The following is a 7,544-nucleotide window of genomic DNA, read 5'->3' as shown; positions in this document are numbered from 1 at the left end:
TGTATAAGAATACTATTTGCAGTGACTGTAACACAAAATAGTTTATACATCTAGAGGTCAAATAGAACATACATTATCAAGTTGTATTGCTTTTAAAAGTATACAGGGTATGTTTAAAATGCACTATCCCTTTTTAAAATTTGGTTTAATCAAAAACAAGAACCAAACTAAACAGCATAGGTCAATCTAACTCATCATGCTGGTTCAGTTTATCCATAGTAAACTATCCATTTTACACTGTGGAACAGCTGTGAAAACAACCCTTCCCTCCCCCAAAAAAACCAAAAACCAAATGTTCAAAAGTCTGCAATACTGCTGGAAAATGGAACATCTACTCTATTTGTGATAGCTTTATTATCCCATAAAAAGGCTAGTGCATTTTTACCTTAAATCACAAAAATAAATAAATAACACCCCACAAAGTCAGCCACCTGGCTATGAAGATCATCTACTTGCATCAGAACGTTTATTTCCAGATGTAGTCGTCAGTGCATTCCCTCTATTGCTCTATTACTGCAATGAATCAAATTCAAGAGAAAACAGAAATGAATTGAGCTACTATGGGAGATCATACATTAACAAACCCATGCCTGCTAGAGATGCATGCAACTTTCCATTTGCATGAAGCAGCATTAGGCTATCACATCAAAGAGGTGTTATCCTGATACCACTCTATAAAGCTACTTATATAAATAACTGTACTAGGTGGAGGTTTACATCAATTTATTTAGAGCTCAGAGCTGTATACATCCAGGCCAAGAATCAACAAATACAGCATAAAAATTCACAGAGGAATGACACTGATTGAATCACTCATATCCATGTCCTCTTCATGGTGATCATCGCCATTTACTTTGGATTCTCCTGTTGCATCATCACTCTCTTTTTCTATTGGCGCTTCTTCTATGACTGAGGAGCTTGGTTCCGATATGCTCTTCTCTTTCTCGCTGTCATAGCCTTGTTTATGATCATCGTAATCCCGTGTAACCTGTTTCACATCTTCGTCGCTCTCCGATTTTCTTTCTTGCTCTCTCTCTTTATCCTTGCTTTTCTTCTTCTTGCTAGTTGATCTCTCTCTTTCATCTCTGCTTTTTTCTTTTTCTTTACCCTTTTTCTTCTCTTTCTTGTGTCTTTTAGGAGATGGTGAGCGTGACATTTTTCTTTTAGGTGGTGACCTTGTTTTCTTAGGTGACCGTGTTCCACTCCTGCTTCTTCTGCAGCGTCTGTCTCTGCTTGAGCTTCTAGATTGTCTGGTTGTGCTATAGCTTTTAGGTGGAGCCTTTGAACGCTTCTTCTCTTTTTCATCTCTGGATTTGGACGTACACCGAGGTTTCCTGATTCTCTCTCTGGAATGAGATCGCCGCCTCCTTGGGCTTTTCGATTGTCGCCTACTTCTTGATTTAGAAGGTGACCTCCTCCTTGATCTGCTTCTTGAGCATCTGTGCCTGCAAGATGAAGGTGTTCTCATCCTTGATCGTGACCTTGACCTCGAATGTCTCCGCTTTTCATCCTTCTTGTCTGGCTCTATAGCAGCTGAGCTCAGAGACTGTGCTTCTCTTACTCTCTTCATAGCTTCCTCTATTTCTTTACTGGACGAATCAGATTTCAAACTTGGTGAAACAAGCCCAGCAACTGCCTGGTTCAACTTTGGATCAACTGTGCTCATCAACTTTAGTAACTGATCTGGTGGAAGAGACTGTGAGTTTAAGCTTGCTCCAGGAAGCCCAAGGGCAGCAAGGGTGGGATCAAGAGTTGGAGCTCCCAAGGCAGCCAGAGGGACAGCACCAAGCTGAGCAAGTGGGTTTGGAGTAGGCAGCAGGAGACCACCTCCAGGCATAATGCCAGCAACTGCATTAGCTGGGCTCAACAAAGACAAAGCCTTAGTCTCATCAGGGATGACTCCTTCTGCATATGGAACGACTATCAGAGCTCTGTCAACCAATACCGTGTTTGTCAGATGCTGGGCCACAGCTGCCGAGTCCGGATCACTGAACTTTACAAAACAGACACGTGATGTTACAGGCAAAGGAGAATCATCGGGTGGGAAGAGCCGCAAATCCTCGATTTGTCCGAGGAATCCGAAGAGGGTTTTCATCTGCTCCGAGCTGGCGCTGGGGGAGACGTTCGTCACCTGGATCACGTCGGTGCTGCTGAAACTCATTTCGCTTTTCCCTGCTTCAACACATTCAATATATATACAAAAAAGGAAAATACCAAATTAGTAACCTAAGAATCAGCAAAATACTTTTTTTTATGGGTATCCCAATAGACTTGTTCGTAGAACAAGGCTGGTGAAACCGTTATTAAGTCTCCAAACCACCGCCACCGTGCAAGAGCCAGTGAGAAAACCAAATCTTGCAGGGCAGCACTATCCCACAGTTTTTACTTTTTACTCATTTACATCTGATGCTTGCAATAAGAGTGGAAGTGTGATGTAAATGATGATGCCTTAGTAAAACCAAATGAAACAGCAAAACCTGGAGCAGGCTTTTGCTACTGGAAACCCTGGTCACTGAAACATTGGATCATCTAATCTTAAATTTTGCTGTTCAGGGACTTCAGCCTATGAAAACAATGGTGTTGCCCATGTATTGAATTGGTTATTGGTCTCTAGCCAAACAATGATGAGTTGGGTCACTTTGAAATGGAGATAAAGCAGATGCTGGTTGTAATTCTTGATGAAAAGACATGTTTATCACAACAGACTGCTGATCATCCCATGGAAAGTTCTACATTGGGGTGACTGTCCACTGGATTGATTAGTCTTTACTTTGGAAGTCTGCGTTTCTGGCCTTAAGACTGAAGAATTCCCACACATTTGATGTTCTTGCATCCATTCTCAATGATATGCAGAGTTTGTCAGCAGATGAAAAAGTTATTAGAAGACAAAGCTTTCTCTGTAATTGGACCGCATTACAATGATAACGGACCGAAGGTCCGTCAGGCCCAGCATCCTGTTTCTAGCAGTGGCCGGTCCGGGTCGCATGGCAGGATCCCAGGAAGGTACAGTACATTTTTGTGCTGCTTGTCCTGGAGGTGAGCAGTGGATTTTCCCCAGGTTCGTTTTGATAATGGTCTATGGACTTTTCCTTTAGGAAGCCAAGCAAACCTTCTTTAAACCCCGTTAGGCTAACTGCTGTAATTGCCTATTGCTCATGTCTGATCTATTCTTACTGCACACCGCCTTGAGTAAATTCCTTCAAAAAGGCGGTAAATAAATCTTAATAAATAAATAAATGAAGGAAGGAAGGAAGGAAGGCGTAAGTGGTAAACTAGACAGCACTGCACTAACCCTTTACAGGTGAAGGGTTTGCTTATATGTGGTTACAATAGGTTTTGGGTGAGTTCTAGAAGGCTCACAGTTTCCATCACAAGTGTGACAGGTAGCTTAAAATGTGAGCCTGAGTTGTCCTCTCTACAGTGTACTGCATTGACCACTAAACTATTCTAGGGCTCTGCTTGCTGCTCTTATAAAAGTGGCTATAACATCTGAAGCTGTCAGAGGCTGGTAAGCAGGGGCGTATCTGAACTGCGGCGGTAGGGGGGGGCCAGGGCCAGAGAGGGGGGGCACATTATAGCCCCCCCCCCCCCGCCGCCGCCGCCATTGCCGATCCCCCTCCCCCCAGCCGCTGCCATTGCTAACCCTCCCCCTCCGTTGCTCGCCTACCTTCGCTGGCGGGGGACCCCAACCCCCGCCAGCCGAGGTCCGTGTCCTCCTGCCGCTGCCGGCTGCCTTTGGTCCTTTCATTCTTCCATTGAAGCTGGCGCCGACGAAAAAGTTTCTTTGAATCTGACGTCGCTGCACGTTGCACGTTGTACGTGCAGGACGTCAGACTCAAAAGAAACTTTCGTCGGCGCCAGCTTCAATGGAAGAATTAAAGGACCAAAGGCAGCCGGCAGCGGCAGGAGGACGCGGACCTCGGCTGGCGGGGGTTGGGGTCCCCCGCCAGCGAAGGTAGGCAAGCAACGGAGGGGGAGGGTTGGCAGCGGTAGGGGGGTCCAGGGCGAAATCTGCGGGGGCCCAGGCCCCTGAGGCCCCACGCAGATACGCCCCTGCTGGTAAGTACTATTTTTATTCACATCTTTGGGGTGGGGGGTGTCAGTGACCACTGGGGGAGTAAGGGGGGGTCATCCCTGATTCCTTGCAGTGGTCATCTGGTCATTTAGGGCACCTTTTTGTGCCTTATTCTAAAAAAACAGATCTAGATCAAAATATTGGAAGTTAGGGATAACGCTCCTTAATGTTTTCTTCTTTTTGGATGAATAGTTTCTTTATCTTGGATCCATTTTCCTTTACTTGTGGTCGAAGTTGAAATTATTGATATTTAATTTTCCTTTGTTTTCGGTTTCTTGTTTCCATTGCATAAATAAATGACAAAAAAAATATTGTACACATATGTAGATACTTATATCTGAGTTATAGTTGCTGGGTGAACTTCTTCGACAAGGCAATAAATATCTCCTAATAAATAAATGTGTGTCTACACAAAATAAATCCTAATTGTTTAATTTATCTCTTTGACAAAATATATCACAATGGACAACACGCGTAACTCTACATTCTTTAAGAGATCCAGGAACGTTCTCTAATGCCTTTTGCTCTCACTATCACGTACCTAATGCCCATAACTTTAACACTATCAAGTATCTCACCATCATACACACAAAACATCTGCTAACACAAATGTCTATTCTTTTCTACTTCCATTACCATGTATCTCTCCACCATGCACCAATACCTGTTGTAAAACCAAATGTATATTCTTTTCTATGTTCAGCATCCACGATGAATTGTAAGCCACATTGAGCCTGCAAAAAGGTGGGATAATGTGGGATACAAATGCTATAAATAAATAATATTTAGAAATATGATGCCTAGTTACTAAATACAATACAATAGAATTTATATTCGGCTATTTACCTACCAAGAAGCAATGTAGATTACAATCTGAATAAAACTAGGCCAGCACTAGGAAAAAGTACAAAAATTACACAATATTTATATATAAACCACCAAACTATATTATATCAGTACCAGGGGCGTAGCCAGACACCCAATTTTGGGTGGGCCTGGGCCCAAGATGGGTGGGCAGAAGAACCTCCCTGTCCCACAAGTGATTTGGTCTCTTCCTCTCTCGCCTGCATGCCATAGGGTCTCTCAAACACCCCCCTCCCCCGCATACCATTTAAATAGCAGATTTTCACCAGCAGCGAGCAGCAACTAATACACACTGCTCATGTTGGCCCCACAGCCTTCCCACTGATGCAACTTCTTGTTTCCGCATAGGCAGGAATACTCAGAGGGAAGGCTTTGGGGCCAGTGCAAGCAGTATGTATCAGTCTCTGCTTGCTGCAGGCAAAGATCTGCTATTTACAAGGTATGCAGGAAGGACAGTTGTTGGGAGTTTTCGGCTGGTGGGGCTTAGGGATCTCTGCCAGCCATATCATAGGTGTGCTGCTAATGGGTGGGCCTGAACACAAAGTGGGTGGGCCGGGGCCCACCCGGGCCCACCCTTGGCTACGCCACTGATCAGTACATTAAATAAGCACTACATTAAGGGATATATTTACTAAGGTGCATTATCGTTTTTAACGAGCCTGTAAATTTAAGTTGCATTAAATGCTAATACGCCTATACATTTCTATGGGTGCATTAGCGTTTAATGCTAACGACGCCCATAGCGCAGCTTAGTAAACATAGGCGTAAGTAAGTATTCTTGGTTATTTTACTATTACGCTGTTAACAAAATTATAAGTTATGTTAAACTGTACCTACTGGGGTAGAGTCTCCATGGAGTGAATGAACGCTAAATCCCACAGAGTGAAGATCAAAACAAACACAGTGGGAAGTGGACCAATTACTTCAGGACATAGAGACTAAACTTTATTGTAGACTGAATATCATCTTAGTTTTTATGTCCTGAAGTCATTGGTCCACTTCCCACTGTGTTTGTTTTAAACTGTACCTACTGTACACCGCCTTGGGTGAATCTTCATAAAGGCAGTTAATACATCCCAATAAATAAATAAAACAAAAATCTTATAGGATGCTACCACTCTCAGCTAAATTAGTCTGAAGTGTATGTGTGTGGGGAGGGGGGTGGGGTGGGGGTGTAACATGATTTGTTCAGTTTAATAAACATCTAAAAGTGGATCTTAGGGGGTCTGAAGCATTCATTGAACGTGGCAGAGGAGGAGCAAAGCTGAAGATTACTCTTGTACACCTAATACTCTTGTATATTCTGGCCACAAGCCGGTGGTTGAGAGGCAGGGCTAGTGGTTGGGAGGCGGGGATAGTGCTGGGCAGACTTCTACGGTCTGTGCCAGAGCTGGTGGTGGGAGGCGGGGCTGGTGGTTGGGAGGCAGGTATAGTGCTGGGCAGACTTATATGGTCTGTGCCAGAGCCGGTGGTTGTGAGGTGGGGATAGTGCTGGGCAGACTTATATGGTCTGTGCCAGAGCTGGTGGTTGGGAGGCAGGGCTGGTGGTTGGGAGGCGGGGATAGTGCTGGGCAGACTTATACGGTCTGTGCCCTGAAGAGCACAGGTACAAATCAAAGTAGGGTATACACAAAAAGCAGCAAATATGAGTTATCTTGTTGGGCAGACTGGATGGACCGTGCAGGTCTTTTTCTGCTGTCATCTACTATGTTACTATGTTACTTCTTGGGAGAGAGATGGGGCTGAAAAAAGAGGGCTTCGGACTAGAGAATGACACAGGGATGGGGACAGGGACAAACTGTGTCATTGTCCCTGTGTCATTTTCTACTTTGAAGCCTGTTAATGAACTGGACTGATATTTATATTTGAGTGATGTAAACAACAATATTTTGATTTTTTTTTTTAAACAAGCAATCATGCTGGTCACAACTAGCAAAGTTTGAATGGGGATCCCAGGGGTGGACTGACCACTTGGGCAACTGGGCAGTGCCTGAGGTGCCAGAGGCTCTGCCTGGTTTCTCTTGCCCACCGCCACTGCCGCTGCACACTACATTCCCTGGTGGTCTAGTGGCCGCTGCCAACATGCTGCTATTCTTCCTGGCACCACCGACATAGACATACCAAGTTGTGGGCTCCCTCCTCTCAGGCAACCCTGCATCCAGTGCCAGCTCTGCGGTTTAAAATGGTGGCCGTGAAGTCTCGCAAGACTACCGCAAGAGGTTGCAGATTCCATTTTAAACTGTGGGGCTGGCTGGGGATTACTGCTGCTCAGCAGCTCAGCAATAGCATGGAAGAAGGTGGGAAGAGGGAAGCGGAGGGACACGCTGGGCATGAGAAGGGTAGAAGGGGAGATCGGGGGATATGCTGGGCATGGAGGAAGCAGGTGGGAAGGGAGATTAGAGAGACACACTGACTGGGCAAGGAGGAAGGTGGGAATGGGAGATCAGGGTGAAATTCTGGATACAGGGGAAGGTGGGAGGAGATATTGGGGGAATATGCTGGGTAGAAGGGGAGTTTGAGGGCATGCTGAGCAGTGCACAGAGGAATGGGGGAGGACTCAGATACTGGGGAACATTCTGGGTATGGAGAGGTGTAAAGGGAAATT

General features: G+C 45.1%; 1 pseudogene; it reads right to left on the bottom strand.

Moving 5' to 3' along the window:
• Window positions 1–784: 784 nt before the first annotated feature.
• Window positions 785–2,254, bottom strand: LOC115471052 (annotated as a pseudogene).
• Window positions 2,255–7,544: the final 5,290 nt, after the last annotated feature.

This window comes from Microcaecilia unicolor, chromosome 5 (assembly GCF_901765095.1).
Source record: "Microcaecilia unicolor chromosome 5, aMicUni1.1, whole genome shotgun sequence".
NCBI lineage: Eukaryota > Metazoa > Chordata > Amphibia > Gymnophiona > Siphonopidae > Microcaecilia > Microcaecilia unicolor.
This window is presented reverse-complemented; position numbering and strand designations above follow the sequence as displayed.